Source organism: Pelobates fuscus, chromosome 5 (assembly GCF_036172605.1).
Source record: "Pelobates fuscus isolate aPelFus1 chromosome 5, aPelFus1.pri, whole genome shotgun sequence".
NCBI classification, from domain to species: domain Eukaryota; kingdom Metazoa; phylum Chordata; class Amphibia; order Anura; family Pelobatidae; genus Pelobates; species Pelobates fuscus.
In genome coordinates this window covers 301,934,455-301,957,214 of record NC_086321.1, presented here as the reverse complement: position 1 = coordinate 301,957,214, position 22,760 = coordinate 301,934,455, and positions in this window count along the sequence as shown.

The following is a 22,760-nucleotide window of genomic DNA, read 5'->3' as shown; positions in this document are numbered from 1 at the left end:
CTGGTTTGGACACACTCTCATTGTGTGCATTATGAATTTGTGCTCGGATGAGACATCCCACCGGGTAGGACAGGAAGGTACGAAAGATCCTCCTCGGTTTCTATTGCGATTTTGGTGGTGGTCTTCGGTGCATTCCTTGAGATTGGAGATCCCCCTGCAAGGCCGCATCGCCGAATGGCCCTGGCACGATCGGAGGAGCCGCCTTACGGGTCATGAGTTGAGACTTGGTGTCAGTTTTCTTCTCGCGACCCTAAGTCCTAGATCGGATTTCGAAGTTATACAACTACAGGAATGTGGCTAATAGGTCAGCTTGCCAGCTCATGGACCAACTTCTAGGAAACAGGTTGTTACACCACGTACAATGGATTTACCGACGGAGGGTGCTTTTTTCCGTATTTGAGATACTTCGTCGGTTGGCATCTTCTTTGACCCGTCGGCTGTCATTTATCGTATTTGGAATGTCCAATTAGGATTACTCTTATATTTCCTGGAATAAATACCAGCAACACAAACAGCGTTGGATTGGTGAACTGAGCGTTGAAACAGCAAATACGAAACCTCCTGTCATGTTATAAAATTGTAGATTATGCTAGCTTTAGTGTACCTATAATCTTAATTTTATTAATGACAGGAGGCGAGTATTTCCCACCCATTCTTGTCCCTCCCTTGTTTAATGTTATAGTTTAGATTATCAGGTAAGTATGCAACTCTGTTTGTTGTCTCTGCTACCTGTCGCTTGTTCCTTATGTCTGTGTTTTTTTCCATAAATAGGGTTGGGATATTTACATATTAGGTTAATTTGGTTGCTACATTGGGTACCTACATGTTTATTCAGAGTACATTTCATTGGATAATCAACCTGTTCGATTCTGTTTTTCTCTCGTTTCAGTTTACAGTCCATCTACACTATCTAGTTTGACGGTTACACTTGGATGGTGGACATCGTTATATTCATCGTATCTAGGACTTTATTTCTTCCCCATGATGTTCTCTGCCTTTTATTCTGTTTTGTCGCAGCTTGAAAGAGGAAATGATGCATGGGGAGGGGAGTTTTATAGTACCTAACTTTTTTCTGATTGGTTGTTTTCTGTGCTGCTGTGGAGTTCTAGTAAATAGAGACTTAAGCAAATACTCGCCTCCTGTCATTAATAAAATTAAGATTATAGGTACACTAAAGCTAGCATAATCTACAATTTGTGACAATGGTTTATCCATAGTCGATTATATGGATTTGAAACCACCATCTCTAAAATAGTGGGTGCATTCTTCTGCCAAATTATACCAGGTCTCTAAACAACATTCCCAATTCGACTAGTATCACTGCTTTCTTACTAATTGAGAATGGCTTTATGGTCATAAAATGTTGGGGCTATATTTAATCCTGTTCTTTTTGAGGACCTCATTTAAGCAATTGTTATGCTCTATGAATGGACACAATGGTGTTCAATCGTAATCTAGACAGCCTGACTTGATAATCAGGTCAGACTGTCTTGGTTAAGTTACAGTAAGCCATGATCTAATCATAGTCATGTAAGCTTTTTGTTTCACCACACGAGTTGAAAACAGTGTTAGCCATTCCCCCAGAAGGGTTGAAACAGTGTTAGTCACTCCCCCTGAATCGAGGTGATCCTTCCTTGCTACCCACGTGGGCTCTGGCCGGCCGCTTTTGATTTAACCACGCCCCTCGACCAATCGGAAGAAGGGGGCGCTCGGACCAATCCGACAACGCGGCAGAACCACGTGGTGCATCTGCACCGGCTAACGATTAACAGGGTGATTGCTACACAGTATATAAACGGATACTGGGTCGCCTGGTAAGTTCATTACTCCTGACGACGGCGTGATAGAACGCTGAAACGCGCGTCGAGTTAGAATCCTTTTCTTTATTTTCTTCTATTATTTTTTGTCACTTTAGGTAGCACTATGGATTGATTTTTTAATATAAGTTAATAGTTTTTGCTACTTAGGCAGGAAGGGTATAAGGTTATAGGTAGGCACTTACTTTACAGTGCTGAGGTATACAGGGAAGTCTTGGCGCTTTCTTTAGGTGGGGAGTTCGTGGCAATTGGGGGAAGCTACTGGGCATCTTGATTACTTTATTTAGGAGCTTTTGCTTTGTTTTATTTAGCTGTCCCCCTTCCCTTACCCCTCCCCCCCCCTTCCTCCCATTACCTATTTACCTTTTTACATATTGAATCAAGGTTATAATGCTTTAGCTTGATTCTATCCCTGTTTAACCCTCTCCTGCTTTTTTAACTTTTCTCCTTAGGATTATTAAAGGTAGGGACTCCCCCCCCTTTTCCTGTATAACTCTCCCACCAGGGACTCTGGTCCCCTTTTCTTTGCTATTTTATGTTAATGTTTCTGTTATTTATGCTATGTTACACTGTTATATGGATGTATTATGTAAATATGTTTGAGGTCATTGTCTGGGTATTTAGTTATGTTAATTGGGGGATGTCTTTTCAAGCATTGTGGACAATGACCTTTTAAATTTATATTTTATTTTATATATAATTAATAAAGCCGTGGAATATTTTGCCAACTAATTCATGTGTCTGTGATTATTGAAGGTTATAATTGGTTTATAACAGGAATAGGCAAAAAGACGACAATGCGCATGTCATGCTCTGCCACCTCCACTATCAGCTGGTAGCATGGACTGACGTCAGAATGGCATCTTTGATTTACTTCAAGTGGTCATCTGACACTGTCATAAAATCAGTGGCCTCAAAACGGCTTGAGCAATGGACGTATTTTTCTCAAGCTGTTTTTACAAATGGGGAATCACTGACTGTCTGAGAATGGTAACTGACCATTCAAAGTCACTCAGCAGCATTGTCTTTGCCGAGGCTGTCCTAGGCTTTAGTTTTGAAGCTTTTCAGCTAGATATTGGATGTGGCAGAGTGATCCGGGACTGGACAGGAGATTTTGGGATTAAGCCATTTGTTGTGGTGCCTGTACTGTCAGTTGTAGGGTTAATCTTAGGGTAAGGGTTAATTCTATGTGGTAGGGTTTAGGTCAGGGGTAAGGTTAGAATAGATTTGAGGTTAGAGTTAGTATAAGCATTGGAGTAGGATTAGAATAGGGTGCGGGGAGGGTTGGTATTGGATTAGTGTCAACTACCAAAAATGTATTCAGATCCTAGACCTATGAGGCATTTAACAATCAGGACTTTTTCTTAGTTGCACTTGATGTGTAAACAATATAATAATAAAAAATATGAATACATTTTTTTCTCCATTTTTAAAATTTTGCTTATTCTTAATAGTGTGTTAGGAATGCCATAACATATTAAAAGAAAGTCCTTTTTGTCCTCTAAAAAAACAATATATTTTATTATTATTATTACTATTGTTGTTGTTAAAGAAAAATTCTTAAATTATGGAGGAAGAAATACATAGCATAAATTTTGGATTAGAACTTGGACAGTTGCCTCTGTCCGTTAGAGAATAATGACCCAGTGCCTAACTGAAGTGATCTAGATGAGCACTCTCTTTAACCCCTTAAGACCGCAGGACGTTCTATGCCGTCCTTATTTTGGTGGCTCTAAACGCCGCAGGAACGCATAGAACACCCTGCGATCTTTTCTACTTACCCGGTCGCCGGCGATCCCACGCCGGCGATCGCGGTATGGGGGACTTACCTGGGAGCCCAGGGAGTCCCACTCCGTCCTCTTCCGCCCCCAAGGGCCATGTGATCGCGAGGTCCTTGCGAGGACCCCGCGATCACATGGACGGCATAGCCGTCCAAGGCATTGCCAGCAGGGGGAGTGCCTGTAATGACAGGTACTCCCCCTGCTGTCTGAAATTTTTTTTTTTTTTAAACAGTGTAAAAATAAGATTATATATACTTAGATCATATATATATTTATTATATATATGATCTAAGTACATAGATACACATATACACATACACATCAATATACATATACTGTCTACGTGTATTTGAATATTAATATATACATAATTATATATATATATTATCAAAATACACGTACAATGATATTGATTAAATATATATATAATTTTCATTATATATATATTTATATATAATAAAAAATAAATAAATATATAAATACGTTAAAAAATAAAATAAAAAAATAATAAAAAAATCAATAGATAAAAAATATATAAACATGCGTAATTTCGTTCTTACTGTATTTTAAAATTAATATATATATTGATATCAAAATACATGTAGAACGAAATAATATATCTATCTATATACATAAGTATATACATATATATCACTATATATATACCTATATATAAATAAAAATAATAAAAAAAAAATATACATATATATATATAATAATTCTACGTATATATTTATGTAATAATTTTACATAATTAGGTCATTTTATGAATTACAATTTGCAGGACCTGCCTGACAACCCAGGCCGAAAGTTCAGGGAATTAAATTTTCTAGCACTATATGTAACCCTGTAACTTTCCAAGACACGATAAAACCTGTACATGGGGGGTACTGTTTTACTCGGAAGACTTCGCTGAACACAAATATTAGTGTTTCAAAACAGTAAAATGTATTACAACGATGATATCGCCAGTAAAAGTGACATTTTTTGAATTTTTCACACACAAATGGCACTTACACTGACGATATAATTGTTGTGATACGTTTTACTGTTTTGAAACACTAATATTTGTGTTAAGCGAAGTCTCCTGAGTATAACAGTACCCCTCATGTACAGGTTTTATGGTGTTTTCAAATGTTACAGAGTCAAATATAAGGTTTGCGTTTCATTTTTTTCACATTAAAATTCGCCAAGTTGCCTTTGAGACCGTATGGTAGCCCAGGAATGAAAAGTATCCCCATGATGGCATACCATTTGCAATAGTAGACAACCCAGGGTATTGCAAATAGGGTATGTTCAGTTTTTTTAGTAGCCACTTAGTCACAAACACTGGCCAAAATTTGCGTTCAAATTAGTTTTTTGCATTTTCAAATATTAACACTAACTTTGGCCAGTGTTTGTGACCAAGTGACTACTAAAAAAGACTGGACATACTCCATTTGCAATATCTTGGGTGTCTACCTTTGCAAATGGTATGCCATCATGGGGGTAATTCTTATTTCTGGGCTACCATATGGTCTCAAAGGCAACGTAACCAATCTGGCGAATTTCAATGTGAAAAAACTGAAATATGTAACATGCTATATTTGACCCTGTAACTTCCCAAAACACCATAAAACCTGTACATAGGGGCTACTGTTTTACACGTGAGACATTGCTGAATACAAATATGTGTATTTTATTGCAGTAAGAGCAAACAGTATTTTGACATTCACAGTTAAAATGTCACGTAGAACTAATTTTTTTTTTTAAATTATTTTCTCCCATTTTTTAATATATTTTTCATATTAAATTATGTTCCATACCTAAATATTTGATGTTAAACGAAAGCCCTGTTTCCCCTGAATAAAATGATATATAATAAGTGTAGGTGCATTTAATATGAAAGAGGTGAATTACGGTTGGACAGACATATAGCGCGAATGCCAGGTTTTGTTATACTGGCCTGCCTTGTCTGTGCCCCTTGATTGGCCTGCTTTGTCTGTGCCCCTTGATTGGCCTGCTTTGTCTGTGCCCCTTGATTGGCCTGCTTTGTCTGTGCCCCATGATTGGCCTGCTTTGTCTGTGCCCCTTGATTGGCCTGCTTTGTCTGTGCCCCATGATTGGCCTGCTTTGTCTGTGCCATACTATGCATGCTATTGGACTGGTGGCTCCATACCCTGGATAACGGTTTGTTGAGCCTGCATGCATTATTACTTGCCTCTGCCAACACTAGGGGTGCTGCCCCTTTTGCCTGCTAATGATACCTGTTTTCTAGCTTCATAGGTATCAAGTATCATAGACTCAGACTTTATGGATGCCTCTGCACAGGAGCAGAATTTGCAGGCTTTACTTAATGCGGCTGTGACCGCATCTGTTGAAAAAGCCCTGGCTAGGGCCCTCCCTCAACCACATACGGACAGGGGTGTGTGTGGAACCCCTCATTTGGCAGAAGACTCGGATGAGTCAGACTCTCAGGTGCGAGAGCAGGCAAGTGCGCGAACGCGCTATTGAAAGGGTGAAGACCCTGAACCACGCTCCCGGACGTGGTTTGAGGTTGACAACCTCGCCGGCCAGGCGCCACCGCCTATCGGGCGCAGGGGAGGAGGCCTCCTTACCCCCCCCACCTTGGCCGCGCTGGATGTGTGGCGGGCAGACCAGCCTCCCTCAGATGGAGAAGATGTTTGGGTTGAGGACCTTGGTGAGGGTCCCGGTGGACGCTGGGAAGAGGAAGACGCGCCACCGACTAGGGCCCCCACGACAATGTTGGGGGACGATACCCTTTTGGGCACTACTGGAGAACCTCTGTTAGAGCCTCAATCTATCCGACGCCCCAGGTCTTCAGACTAGTCACTGCCCGACCACTTGGCACAATTCGTGCGCTACTGGGTCCGTAGACCCCTTGGAAGTGAGGCCTGCAAGAAGCTGCGGGCGGAATGCCCCAGACCGGTACTGCCGGACAGGGTGGCGGTTACCCCTGATGTTGGCCCTAACAGACGAGGACTTCACAGAAGGTAGGGCTCTGGACCCAGCCACTATGAGGGACTGGGCACTTCGTTCCATTTGCCTGCTGGGCAATGCCACTGTGGCCCTTTGCACGGAACCCAGGAAGACGGCACTCTTCCATATGGATAACAAGCTGTCGGATTTGGGAGCCGAAGATGTGGGTCCCCTGGCTAAAGGTCTGCTGTTCAGGGAGCCTTTCATTGAGGAACTGCAGAAACAAGTTATTCTGTTTACCTCCCGGGATAAAGCGAAGTCTTCGATCGGGAAGGTCTTCCGCCCACGGTTACCTTCAGACGTATGGGTCCTTGGGACAGTGCGGAGTTATGTCACAGACTTCCACTCTTCCCCTACACAGGTTGGACGCCCGAGGATCCCCGTCATCACAAGAGGCCAACAGCCCTTGTTGGAGGTGGAAGTTCGAGCTCCGCTAGCCAAAGGCGCGGTCCTACAGGCCCCGGACTTGGGGGGTTTCGTCAGCTCGATTTTCTCCTGGTAAGGGAGAAGTCTGTAGAATTCCGTCCAGTGATCAATTTAGGAGAAATGAACGCCTTCGTGGTATACAACCACTTCGAGATGGAGGGCATTCACCTTCTTCGATGCCTTCTCTGGCCAGTAGACTGGGTCACGAGACTGGACCTAGAAGACGCTTACCTCTCCGTCCCGGTGGACGGGGCCTGTCGCAGTCCCCTCTGATTCGTATGGAGAGACTCTCCGTACCAATTCCCATGCCTCCCCTTCGGCCTCAGCTCGGCCCCTTGGTGCTTCACCAAGCTCCTGAAACCGGTGGTCACCCAATTCAGATCAGAGGCCGTACGGTGCATCATCTATCTGGATGACTTGCTTATCTTTGCAAGGACCCCGCTGGGCTCAGATTTCGGACGCGCTCTGCGTTTTCCTCGTTGGAATGCCTGGGGTTCGTGGTCATTCTGAAGAAATCGGCCTTGGAGCCTGCGCAGACGGTGGAATTCTTGGGTTTCGTAGTCGTTGCGCAAGACGGTATTCTCCGCCTGCCTGTGGCGAAGATAACGGCCATTCGGAAGGAGATCAGACGTGTTTTTTGACAAGACTGGACTCCCCTCCGGAGGTTGGCTCGCGTGGTGGGTCTCCTCTTGGCCTCGATACAGGCGTTCTACCCGGGCCCACTACATTACAGGGCCATGCAGCGGCTGAAGGCGCACTCTCTACGCAAGAGACCCTCTTAGGACCAGATGATCTCCCTGGCCTCGGACGTGCAGGCCGGATTGAGCTGGTGCCTCCTGCATATATCCGCCTGGAACAGCAAGGCGATATTCGGGATGACCCTGGACTCTTTCAGGGGTGCCTGGAATGTCGAGGCGTTATCGCAGTCGGCTAGTGGCCTTCTCTGGGATTCCTGGGCCTCTGGGATGAGGAGGTGTTATCTCTCAACATGGAGCTCCTGGTGTCGCTGGTGCTTGGAACGGGATACCGATCCCTTTACGGGTCCTGTATCTAGCGTGCTGAATTTCTTGTCTCATCTCTTTGACCTGGGTCGGTCATATCGCTCGGTTATCGTGGTTAGATCAGCTATCTCGACGGCACATGTCCCGCTTCGAGTTTTTCCCCATCGGCCAGGATCCGCTAGTCTGCAGGCTCCTGCGTGGAATGAGACAGGTGCACCCTCCGGCGCCCAAGTATTCTTCCCTCTGGGACGTGCGGTTGGTTTTGGCGTTCTTTCGGAATTGGCCTGATAACCAGGACCTTTTTCTTCGCCAGCTTTCAGCGAAATTTGCCCTCTTGTTGTGTCTGGTCTCGTTCAGACGTGTTTCGGATGTCCGGGCCTTCAATGTCGGCGCTTTCTCGTTTTTCTCCAGAGGGGATCTCCGTCAAGGTGCTTAGACGTACCAAGTCGGAATCGACGGTTGTATCATGCCCTTACTTCTAGGACTCGCCTAAGCTTCGTGTAGCGAAGGCACTGGCGCGATGGATAAAATGTCTTTTGGCTCTGGCGGGCGTGGATGCGACCTTCGGAGCGCTTTTGGTTAGGGGCGGCGCAGCTTCCGGAGCTTTTTTGGCGAGCGCTTCCCTTCAGGACATTTTGCGTTCGGCGGACGGGTCCCGTGTAGAGTTTTTTCGCCTATTTTACTTTAGACCGTCAGAACATGATTCTTTTGCTTTGCTGTCGGAGCGTTAAAACAGCAAATATGAAGCCCCCTGTCATGCTATAAAATTGTAGATTATACTAGCTTTAGTGTAACTATAATCTTAATTTTATTAATGACAGGAGGCGAATATTTCCCACCCAATTTGATTTCTTCCCCCCTTGTTTTGGATGGATTGCATTGATTGTATTTCTGTTGATTTGTCTGATTATCTGGGCTAGGTTGGTTAGTCTGGGGTGATGTTGTGGGAAGTGCATGTTATACTGTATTGACGGTCATTAGTATGGATTTCGTGTCTTTATTCTATCAGTACTGGATCGTGGGATTTATGTTTTATCAGTACATTTCGTTCACTAATCAGTGTTTTCGATTCTGTTTATTTCGTTTCAGTTTAATGGTTCGACTTCAGTTCATAGGATCGGCCGTTTGGCGGGTTAAAGATCAAGTTCATCCACTATCCGAAGTTTTTCCAGATGACATTCATCGTTATGTTGTGAATTTTTCTTTATTTAGTTATTGTCATTGTTGTGTACGTTACGTTGTCGCAGCGTGAAAGAGGAAATGGTGGCTTAGGAGGAGCCTTATATAGATACCTTATGTTTTTGTCTTTGGTGTTTATATCTCTATGTTAATGTGCTGCTGTGGAGTTCTAGTAAAGAGAGACTTAAGCAAATATTCGCCTCCTGTCATTAATAAAATTAAGATTATAGTTACACTAAAGCTAGTATAATCTACAATTGATGGGCATATAAATTAGTTTAGGCGACAATGTTCCCCAATACATCATCGCCCAGAAACACCTCCATAAACTGCTCAGGGCTAAATCCTGTGACATCCAAATTAATGCCAGGATTTGCAGTCAAGGATGGGATGTCTGGCCTCTGGCGATGAGGCACTACCCACTTCTCAGCAGTTCTGCCAGCTGGAGCAGCACGTCTCCTTCTGGCAGGGGGACTAGCAGGCACAGATACAACATCACCAGATACATCACTAGCAGTAGACACTGTATCTAGTGATGATGTATCTGAGCACCTGGCAGGGTCAAAATCAGGGTCAGAGTCTGACATAGACGCGTCAGACTCTAGCGCAAGGGTGGCATATGACTGCTCAGTGCTGGTTGACTTCCGTGACCCATGTGACATGATCACAATCACTTTACTTAGTGACCTGTCAAAAAAAAAAAAAATCAACCCCTGAAAAAATGAAGCAAAATAAGCAAAATAAGTGCTGCTGTGCAAGAGCCTGTGATCTGTATAGTGATCACTGGCAGGACAGGGGTTAATCATTCTTAAAACAGCTTTTGGGTCTCAAAAAAGAAAAAAAGATCACAAAAAATTAACCCCTAAAAAAAGGCACAAACAGCAGAAGTGTGCTGCTGTGCAAGAGCCAGTGATTATAGTGATCACTGGCAAGACAGGGGTTAATGGCTCTGAAAAGAGCCTTTAGGTCTCAAGATTTTACAAATCCCTACCTATAAATACCTAAATCTCTCTAGCTAAACCACAGATCTCTCTCCCTCTCTCACTAAAACACAAGTGAAGAGAGGGAGGCAGATCCACACTAATCGGAGAAATGGGGAACACACTTGGGATGAAATTGCTAATGGGGCAAGCTGTGATTGGATGACCCCAGCCTGCCCCTTATGATGCGGCATGCTACGGACGCCCACAGAAGCCCCATGATTCAGTGCCTTTAGAAAAAGGGGGGGGGGGAGTTAATATTGATAATTTTATTTATTTTATATTTATTTTTTTATATATATTATTATATATGCACTGAGTGCCAGGACCCCTCAAGGCACTCAGCACATGCAGAGTATCACTGCTATACTATCAGAGCTTCCAGAGCTCAAAATAGGTGCAGACGTACCAGGTACGTCCAAGGTCATTATGGACCATTTTCAGCCAGACGTACCTGATACGTCCGCGGTCGGGAAGGGGTTAAGGAGATTAGGGCTAGTTTAGAGGATTCTTCTTAGACCTCTCTGAGTCTTTATAGCCCTTCTACCTATCCAGCATTTCTGGAAACTAGCTAAGAGAAAGGGGGGCTGTGTGTCTGTGATACATTTAACTTTATATCACCTTATTGACACTTTTTATGACAGCATCACTCCGGTCTCCATACTCTCTGCCTATACCCATCTATTTAGAGGGACTTTCCTTGCCCCTGGCAATATTATATAATAGGTAATAGTATTACCATTATTACACAATTAGCCACTATAGGGGAATGAGTATAGTATCCCTTTGTTATTTATAAATGATACAATAAAGACTTTTGTCCATTACTCAATTTACTTTAACAAAGGGTACTAACCACGGTATTAGGAAGCATTACTCTGCTTTCCCTTTCTCCCTCTATTATACACCTATGCTCACTAGGATTTGTAGGTATCACTTTATTATAGTTGTCTAACCTTTTCCTATGCCAGTTTTAGATCTCCTTCTTGGGAGATTTTTTCTTTTTTCAGTTTATTAGCATACCTGGGTACAAGCCCTCGGTGGGACTGGCACCACCACCTGACCACATTTCCTTGTTTCTTCCACTCATACCGCTTTTCCCATCTTTCAAGGGGTTTGGCAAAACAAGGAGTTGGAGTTGTACGTGGCTGGGTGAAGGAAGAGACCTTCAATGACATCAGTGAGGACAAGGAACGGGACATGGCTAGCTTGGTATCCAACCTTGTGCAAATGGGGAGTTTGCGGTTGTGCAAATGGACTGTTTGCGGTTGTTTGCGGTGCGTTAAACGGGGAGTTTGGTCTGTCACTGTGAAGCGGGCGTAACCCTTACATTACCTGATCGATACAACATCATACAGTAGGTCCCCCCCTCATTATTTTTATGGCACCCACCGCTCATGGGTGGGGGCGGGCGGGAGGACAGTAGGTCCCCCCATTGTGATTTATGGCCCCCACCCACCGCGCAGGGGTGGGGGCCGGGGGGGGAGGACAGTAGGTCCCCACCCCCTTATCCTTATTTACTGAATATTCTCCTGTATAACAATGTTTGGCATTTAGTGAATATTCCCTATTCTGCTCTGTGTCAGTGTGTATCAGGGTCTCTGAGGAAAGGTGTCAATACATATCTGCCAAGTGACCCTATGTAGGGGGAACAGTCAATATTCTGCTCTGTGTCAGTGTACATCAGAGTCTCTGAGGACAGGTGTCAATCCATATTTGCCAAGTACCCTATGTAGGGGGAACAGTCCCTATTCTGCTCTGTGTCAATGTGTATCCGGGATCCTTAGGATAGGTGTCAATCCATATCTGCCAAGTGACCCTATGTAGGGGGAACAGTTCCTATTCTGCTCTGTGTCAGTGTGTATCAGGGTCTCTGAGGACGGGTGTCAATCCATATCTGCCAAGTGACCCTATGTAGGGGGAACAGTCCCTATTCTGCTCTGTGTCAATGTGTATCAGGGATCCTTAGGATAGGTGTCAATCCATATCAGCCAAGTGACCCTATGTAGGGGGAACAGTCCCTATTCTGCTCTGTGTCAGTGTGTATACGGGATCCTTAGGATAGGTGTCAATCCATATCTTCCAAGTGACCTTATTTAGGGGGAACAGTCCCTATTCTGATCTGTGTCAGTGTGTATCAGGGTCTCTGAGGACAGGTGTCAATCCATATGTCAAGGTGTCAATATGTCATATGTCAGGTGTCAATCCATATCTGCCAAGTGACCCTATGTAGGGAGAACAGTCCCTATTCTGCTCTGTGTCAATATGTATCAGGGATCCTTAGGATAGGTGTCAATCCATATCTGCCAAGTGACCCTATGTAGGGGGAACAGTCCCTTTTCTGCTCTGTCAGTGTGTATCAGGGTCTCTGAGGACATGTGTCAATCCATATCTGCCAAGTGACCATATGTAGGGGGAACAGTCCCTATTCTGCTCTGTGTCAGTGTGTACCAGGGTCTCTGAGGACAGTTGTCAATCCATATCTGCCAAGTGACCCTATGTAGGGGGAACAGTCCCTATTCGGCTCTGTGTCAGTGTGTATCAGGGTCTCTGAGGACAGGTGTCAATATGTCATATGTCAGGTGTCAATCCATATCCATTGTGATTTAGGAATGTGATTTATGCCCTTTATGGATTAAAACCAGACTCTGCATCAACTGTGTAATTTTCCATGGGAGTTTTGCCTCTGGTATGCCACAGTCCAGTTGTTAGTCCCCTTGAAAAAACTTTTCCATCACTATTGTGGCCAGAAAGAGTCCCTGTGTGTTTTAAAATTCGCCTGCCCATTGAAGTCTATGGCGCTTCGCCCGGTAGCCGGTTCGCGAACATTTGCGGAAGTTCGTGTTCGCCGTTCGCGAACCGAAAATTTTGTGTTCACGACATCACTACAGAAGACCATGGGGCGAACATTGAAACACACAAATGCGAATTAGAAACAGTAAATGTACCGAAATTACAAAAGAATGAATGTAAACAAATTAGCCAGCAAGTGGAAATTGGTGAAGTAATGTAAAGTGCCAAATGGGCACAAACGAATGCATACTGTCTGAGATATTGTGGAAATAAAATTAAAAATGTATAGTGTAAATATGTGACTCCATCTTGTAACATAAGGTAAAAGATGCACAGACATATTTTTTTTTTTCTTACTCCATTCACTGCATGACCAAACTGATTGGAATGTGGCTAATACAAACAGTGATTATAGATAAGGCATATCTGACACTTAGAACTAAGTTTTGGAAACCAAAGTATTTGGAACAAGGGGGGTTGAGAGCCCAGCCAAGAGATACATATCTATATATACTAACCATATAATTATGTTTAATTATATACAAATAGTAGCTGCAATAATAATTTTAATACATTCGTAGAGAGAACCTAATGAATACATTTAATTATTAGTAAAACTAATATTAGCTGAATGTGTGCAAAAGACATGTATATATTATGCGTTGTCACATATTAATAGTACAGACATACTTAGCTCATACAATAAGACAGTGTGAGAAAACCAGACCAATTAGACCAATTAGACCAATTAGAGTCAAGAAGAGATACTCCCTACCAGTAATTCATTTTACATTTCAAATTCAATGGGACTTCTATAAGACCCCATTGCAAGAGTGAGTTGAACCAAAGTCAAGATGCTTTAAAAATAAACTTTATGGCACAAAAAAGAGACTGGTGGTCTACCAAAAAGGACCACTATTCCCTTGAAGTATGACATTCATTAATGATGGATTGCCCATAAAGATAAGACATTTTTGACATAATTTGCATCATGAAATACAATTAACCCTTTAGATAAAGTGGTAGTTGGAATATGTAATGACAATGTGTTGTGATGCAACAACGCCATCTACTGATGAATGTCTATAGGACTATCATTAGAAGAAGGTACACCCACCTATTCCCATTGGTCACTTTAAATTGCTGACGTTAAGAAATTCAAGATAAGGAATTCTTTAAAGAAATTGGGGTTTCAGGAGATCATCAAAGCATCATTAGATCAGACCAGCCCAAGGGATACCACTCTAACACTCTGTCTTTTCAACTAATTTCTGGGACTTAGTTAAACTTTTTGCGAACCAGAACTATTCTATATTTCTACTCAATTTCTCTACTCAAAACACTTTTACTTGCATGCACCATTCATGGGATTATATTTTCAAAATATATCCAAATACATCCATTGATAAGGGCACCTTTTTACACATATGGTGGTACTGCCAAACAATACTTATTGGAAAGATATAATTACATTAATTGATTATATGACAGGAAATAAATTAACAATGGTGTAACGGTATCTTCCGCTGACGGATGCTCCTAGTGCTTTCGAGGACTCCAAGCACTCTGCCTGACACCATAACCACTGCAGACCCCACGAACCGCCGCAGCTTGGTTGGGGTCTCGCCGTCTCCACCCACTCTGGACCCAAGACCAGGGTCCAGCTTCCAGTAGGTGGACCTCTCCGAATTCCAGAGAGCAGGAACATGAACAAGCTCTTAGCAGAGCTTAGTGATTATACCATGGGGAGTATAGTGATTATAGCAATCCCCAGAGTGTAGTGCTTCAATCCCCCAAACATGAGCCGAAACTTCATGAAGGTACAAGATGATCTGCACTTTTAATGACCACACACTGGCTTTTATGCAAGTCCCCATGCAAGGGGACATCCCACAGGGTGGGACACAGTACAACCAATCCTTTACAGGCAAACCGTAAAACACACCCAGCACCAACATACAATCCCTCCCCTTTGCCTATTATATAATTACTGAACACAATGGGTTAATGTAATTTATCACAGGCAGGAAAAATACACTTTTTATACATACACTGTAACTTTAGAAATATGCATCATATTCACATAAAACATACATATTCAGAATCAGCATACTTTAAATTTAAACATAACCAAAAATCATACAAATCCCCCCAGTACATAAAAAGTTAGACGGAAGTCCTTTATGACCGACCGCAAGCACATCTTCCTGCCCAAAACAGTTCCATAGATTTTGGCTGTGCGGTCGGTCAATTTTATGCAGAAAAACTACTAAGTCCCATTCGAACGTGCGTTCGAATCTTCGAACGGGACTTAGTCTCTGCAGCTGAAAGTTCAGTGTAGGAGAAGGTAAGGCTCAGCGGTGTTCGCGGAAATGTGTAACCGATTTTAGTTCCATGGATTTGGCTACACATACCGCAGACCTCGTTCAAATGAACAAAGATGGCCGCCGCCACGTGTTCGTTTGCACGAACTGTGGCAACCCAGCGGTCGGCAATTAACCTGCAGTAACCTCACAGCCTGGGAGGTAAATTGCCTGCACACTTCCACTTCTGGGTGGTCCACCTGTGTGGTACTTGGTTCAGTAAGACCCATTTTCTCAACCGAGTGGGAGAAAGCTAGAAACAAAATATTTTAACTAAGTCTGGGGGCACTGGGGACACCGTCTTAAAGGGGCATTGTCACACAAAGTCTCAATATGTCCCCAGATGATTCGTAAAGGGCCAGCATGGTCCAATACAAGTCCATAAGCCACAATGCAGTTCTTAAAGGACCAGCAGCAGCACAATATAAATCCATTAGCCCAAATAATGTTTTTAAAGGGCCAAATCTCCCAGGGGCCAGTCATGCAGAAGGAGGCTGGCAATCAGACTCCTCCAACAGCCAGGGGGAAAGGGCATCTTGTTACCTAAAAATCCAGTGACAAAAGGTGTTTCGTCACAAATGGATCCTGGACTAATTTTATTAAATTTAATTGAGTCAAAAATGAAGATAAAGGATTCAATGTTAATTTTACACATCATTACAGCAGCCAAATGAGTGATAGCACAGAATTGGAAAAATATACAAATCCCATCCACCCGAGAAGTGATAGCACAAGTAATATGGCAAGCAAAAATGGAAAGAGGCATCTTAGTGAGCTTAGAAAATCAGGTAAGGTATCTATCTGAAAGACAGTTAAAAAAAAAGTGATGCCGGAATCCGGTCTGACGTCATATTCCAGCTCCTGGCATCACTAAGCGGCAGTAAGAGCTCAGGCTACAGCACTCCCTCAACCCGCAATAGAAGCTGCCGCCCGCCTCATGGGGGGCCCAAAGATGGCCAGCCGGTGCCCACAGAGAGGGCTCGGCGTGCCATAGGTTCTAGCCAATAAAAGTACTTGCTGCTGTTTAACTCAATCAAACAAACCTGGACATCCTCACCCTTAACGCTATATGCCTAACACTGTTAGAGGCAGAGGAACACTATAGCATTCCTAATACTATTATGTACCTTTAACTATTGCTAGGATAATTGGAGTAGACAGGGTTAGGTAGATAGTTCTTTGTTCTTAAAATTAATGCTTCAATATAATCTACATATTGTTTTTTTTTTGTTTTGTTTTTTATACAATCTAACTGTATTAACTTTAGTACATAACTCTGTTACCTTAAAGGGACTCTTCACTACCCAAATTCAAAAAGAATGAAACATAATTAAATAAAATCCCCATTTAGTAGATATACTACCAATGAAAACATCCATGGATTTATGCATTTTTTTTTTCATTTGGGGTATATATATAAAATATCATACAAATGCTGCAGATCTCTGTGACCAGACCAGACTTTCTGTGGCTGTCCAAACACAACCTTCCCAATGCAGCTCAATGAGAAGGCAGGTACAATAAGCAAGGCAGGTACTTTGGGCAGTTTTCTAGATGTTTGGAGTCAGGGCCGGTGCAAGGATTTTTGGGTACATAGGCGAAGATGTATTTTTCCGCACACCCCCCCCCCCGCCAAAATAACATCTTCACCTATGTGCCTCTTAACCAGCCCCTCTCCTCGTCCATTATTGGTCCCCTCCCTTCCCTGTCCCTTAGTGTTCTTCAAACCTCTCCCCTCTTTTCCCTGTCCCTTGGTGTTTCTCTCCCCTCCCCTCCCTGTCCCTTGGTGCACCCCACACCCCCTTCGTGGTCTCACTCCCCTTCCTGGTGTGCCTCCTACCTCTCTTGTAGCATTGCCGAGTGGAGGATATCCCCTACAGAAGCTTCAATTTTCTTTACCTGGCCGGACTGACAGGGACTGCTCTCTCAGTGAGCACCTCCGGTCAGAGTGGACGGGTACAGGAAACAGAAGCTCCTGTACTGCGCTCCTCCACGCTACACTCAGGGGTGTATACACACTGACAGTCCCACACCCTAATTGAGAAACACACAGACTCACTGATCTGACACACTCATTCATTGACACACACACACTGACACTCATTGACAGACACACTGATAGTCACACACAGACTCAATGACAAAGATACTCTCACTGATTTGACAGACACTCACAAACACACACTCATACACCCACATGCAACACTCATACAATCACTCACAGACATACACACATACACTCACTCACAGACAGTCACTCAAAGACACACATACACTCACTCACGCACACACACACACTCACTCACAGACACACAGACAGTCACTCAGACACACTGACAGTCCCACACCCTAATTGAGAAACACACAGACTCACTGATCTGACACACTCATTCATTGACACACACACACTGACACTCATTGACAGACACACTGATAGTCACACACAGACTCAATGACAAAGATACTCTCACTGATTTGACAGACACTCACAAACACACACTCATACACCCACATGCAACACTCATACAATCACTCACAGACATACACACATACACTCACTCACAGACAGTCACTCAAAGACACACATACACTCACTCACGCACACACACACACTCACTCACAGACACACAGACAGTCACTCAGACACACAGACAGTCACTCACAGACTCACAGACTCACAGACACACAGACACACAGTCACTCACAGACACACAGACACACATACACTCACACACAGTCACTCACAGACACACAGACAGTAACTCACACACTGACACACAGACACACAGACACTCACACACACACTGACACACATACACTCACACATAGTCACTCACAGACACACAGACAGTCACTCACAGACACAGACACACTCACACACACAGACACATACACTCACACAGTCACTCACAGACACACAGACAGTCACTCACACACACACACAGACACTCACACACATATGATGTCATATTCCAGCTTCCGCGGTATCAGCAGAAAGCGCGCGAGGGAGCAGAGCGGTGAGATTAGAGCTCCCTCACCACGTCTGATCTCAGCACTGCCGCACGCCGCGCCGGGGGTCCAGAAGGTGGCCTGGCAGGAGGGAGAGCTTCCCTCCTGCCGGTCACTGAAATCTTGCTCCCCCAGAGCCGGTGCACCCTAAGGCGGCCGGCCCTGTTTGGGGTGTTATTTAAATTATTGTTTTGGTTTACCTATACATTGTGTAACACCAATGTTACATTTCTGCATGGATTTTTTTTTACATCCACTCATTTTTTACTTACCTGATTCCAGCTCCGATGTCCCTTGGCCCTGAGTTGAGGCTCTGCTTTCTCCAACATCACTTGGCAGGTGTATAGTCGCCATTTGGGCAGTCGGAATCCAGGACAACCAAACCCATATCCTAACCCAATAACACGCAGACACTAAGGAATATGGGAAAATTTGTCCACAGCTTTATTAACCAATAATAATAATAATAATAATAATAATAATAATAATAATGATAATAACGATAATAATAAATTAACAGGTAAACATGGGTCATTGCCCCCCATACTCTGCCCTCGCATCCTGTTCCTTCTGATAACATATAAAAGGCAATGACCCCCATATAAATAACATATATATATATATATATATATATAACATACACCAACATTATTCCAATACACCAATTTTAAAAGTGCCAACCATCCATTAACCACGGCAGGGGTATATCCGGATACCCCTTCCCCACCAGGTTCTGAGCCACCGACAGGACTCGAAACCTATCAACCACCGATGACCACAACTTGTTTGTTTCCCATCACGTTCATCCTGGGGAGCCTATTTCCTCTCCTTCAGCTCCCCGTCCCGCCACAAGCTCAGACCTTGACCCCTTAAGCTGTCTGAGCTCCGCCACCTCGAAGAAATAGCGCCATCTGAATACCATCCTGCCAACCCAAGTTGAGCAGATCCAGACCCACATCCGAGAGATGAACACCATCCGAGCGGTAGTACCCCGGCAACCCCTCCTCCAACTCGCGGTGCCTCACTACCACTCCCCCCACCTTCCTGACAAAGCTTGCCATCAAGCTGTTCACCTTTTTCCTGCACTTATCGACAGCCACCGGATCCCGTGCATGCCGCCACCGGCGCCGCGGGACGATTTCCGACCAAACTAACATAACTCCAGGAAGCAGATCCCTCAACTTGTTGATGTCCTGCTTCATCCACTTCACCAGCCCGCGTTGCGGCATAAGACCCAAGTCATTACCCCCCGCATGGATGACCAGCAGGTCTGGCGTTTGCCCACCTGCAACCATCCTAAACAGCGCCCCGCAAACATCCCCCCAGCAAAACCCCCGATACCCAAACCATCGGACCGCCAACTGGTCCCTCGGAAAGCCCAGCTGCTGGCCCTGTGCTCGAGCTGCGGCTCTCCTCACGGCCCAGAAGACGAAGGAATGGCCCACAATCCATGCAACTCGCCCTGGGAGGAGAAAAACAAATGGTGAGGGAAGTACGAGAGAGACCCCCCACCCCGGCCTCAAAACATTACTGTGGGGGCGTGGCCTGACACCGCATGGAAGCAGTCGCATAGACCGCGAGCTCCGTGCTACCGTGCGGAACGCAGGGGAAGAGATGGCCACAAAATCAGGCAAGAAACTAAAACAAAAAACATTACATCCCCATCTGAAAATGGTGCACAGTAGCGACCAAGATGGCGACGGAGGCCCACACTCCCCCTTATCAGACCTCAATGCCAGAGACACCCCTGATAACCCAGACACCCCCAACTCACAACCAGCCACGGACGCTTCGGTGAGCCACATGCTGCGCACACTACAAACCAGCCTGCGAAGTGACTTCTCCAAAATGGCGTCCGACATCAGGGCAGATATACAAGCCCTAGGAGACAGAACCGCTCACCTAGAAGAGAAGACTGACGGGCTATTGGGGGCACACAACGAACTGGCTGACACACATACAGCGCTCAAACAAAAGGTAATTTACCTAGAGGGGAATATTGCTGACAACGAGGACAGAGAAAGGAGGAATAACATAAGGCTAAGGGGAGTGCCAGAAGACATAGGCCCCCAAGACCTAACTAAATTTGTGCAAGAAGTATTCAAAGCCCTGATCCCGAGCCTTGAAACCTCAGAACTCCGCCTAGATCGTACACACCGCCTGCCGAAACCTAAGCATTTACCGCCTTCTACCCCAAGAGATCTGATCACGAGGGTTCATTATTTTACCGTTAAAGACCAGCTGATGCAGGCCTCCCGAACCGCCACAACACTGCCTGCCCCATTTACGGATATAAAGCTGTTCATCGACCTGTCCGCCAACACGATGTCCAGGAGAAGGGCCTTTGCGCCCATTACCGCAGCGCTCTGTGCCGCCGCCATCCCATACAAGTGGGGATTTCCTGCAAAGATCTTGTTGAGGAGAAATGGCACAGACCGCATCATCTTAACGCCACAAGACGGCTTTCGCTTGCTTAAAGACTGGGACATACAGTTACAGAAGACATCTGACCCAAGATCGCCCACGACATCGCCACCCAGGAAACTCACAAAGAACTTACACATGATCCCTTGGCATGACTCTCATGCAAAAGCGCAAGACGTGCCGATTGCCTACTCGCCTAATCGCACCCTGGCAGACCGCCACTGAGGACTCACAAATATCCATTCATATGTAATGTATAAATCTTGTTTGCCTAATACCCCCCTGCGCAACCCGAGCGGCTGCATTAATCTAATCATTGTTTCTAAACCACTTGTCCACGTTAGCCGGACATTGCTTAGATAGTGTTTAATTTACTGTGTTACTACCCTGAACAGGGCATTGTTATAACGATCCATTAGATAAGAGTGACTAAGCTGCTGGTCGCGCTTAAATACTGGATAATCTCAGCTAACGGACAGATACTGATCCGAACACTACTTAGTAGTAATTAACGACCTATTCGCCAAGACCCCCCATACGGCTTACTCTCCAAGCCATACCATACCCGTTTGCAGACCCCTGCGCAGTGCCACTAGGCTGACGGGTTTTGTATATAGTTCTTGTTACCCTGCCCCATTGCCCCCTACCTCCCAACACCCCGGAGCGACCCCACGCAATCTGACCAATAGACAAAATGCAGATCAAAATCATCTCGTTAAACACGAAAGGATTAAATTCACCTAATAAGAGGCGTCTGGCGCTTCTAGAGGCCAAAAACCAGAAAGCGCAAGTGGCCTTCTTCCAGGAGACGCATTTCAAATGGGGCTCCAGACCCAAGTTCTACTCACCCGGGTTCCCAATAGACTACCACTCATGCGTCTCTAAAAAAAAAAGAGGAGTTTCTATCCTAGTGAATAAATCAGTTTCATTCGAACTAGTTAGGAAAATCAGTGATAGCAAGGGCAGATATCTCATTCTCCAATGTTATCTCAATAACAGCCCCTATACGTTAATGAATGTTTATGGACCCAATGACAACCAAGAATCATTTATGTCTCGAATGCTAGCATTGTTGAAATTGTATAGCTTTGGGGAGGCAATATTTGGAGGTGACACTAATTTTCTCCTAGACAGTTCCAAAGACTCCTCTGCTTCAAACACGGTCATACCTGCCACGTCCAAGAGACGACTCAAACAGTCCCAACACATCTGCACTACCCTGATGGCCCACGACTACGTTGACCCTTGGAGAATACTACACCCTACTGACACCGACTACACATGTCATACCCCCGCACACAACAGCTACTCAAGAATTGATAGGTTCTTGATCAAGACGACGTCCTTGCCAAAAGTACTCCACACAGACATTGGCGTGATATCGTGGTCAGACCGCGCTCCCATATCACTGACCCTAGAAGATAAGTTCCCTGCCAGTGACAAACCCACCTGGAGACTTAACAAAGCCTTACTTAACAACCCGCACGTAGTCGAACAGATCACGTTGGATCTCGAGAACTACTTTAAGGACAATGCTGGACAGGACATAGACCCTGAAACCACCTGGCTGGCACACAAAGCAGTCATAAGAGGCAGCTTTATCAAACATGCTTGTCAAATCCACTGGTCACGCAAAACACAATATATAACCCTCATTGACGAAATAAAACTTCTGACGCACACGAACAAGCACTCCCCTACTGACACAACACACCGCAAACTGCTACACCTTCAGACTAAACAAAGAGATATGGAACTGGCAAAAATTACTTATTACCTACAAAAATCAAAACATAAATTTTTCATGGCAGGAAACAAAGCTGGAGCCACATTGGCAGCACAGCTTAAACAAAAAATGCACGCCTCCAGAATTGCCTACCTCAAAGGGAGCGAAGGTCAGAAAATCATTGACCCTCGGAAAATTGTTAACATGTTTGCAAAATATTACCACCTATCGTACAACCTTAAAGAGGACCAAACTACCTACGTTCCTGACACTGGTGACATA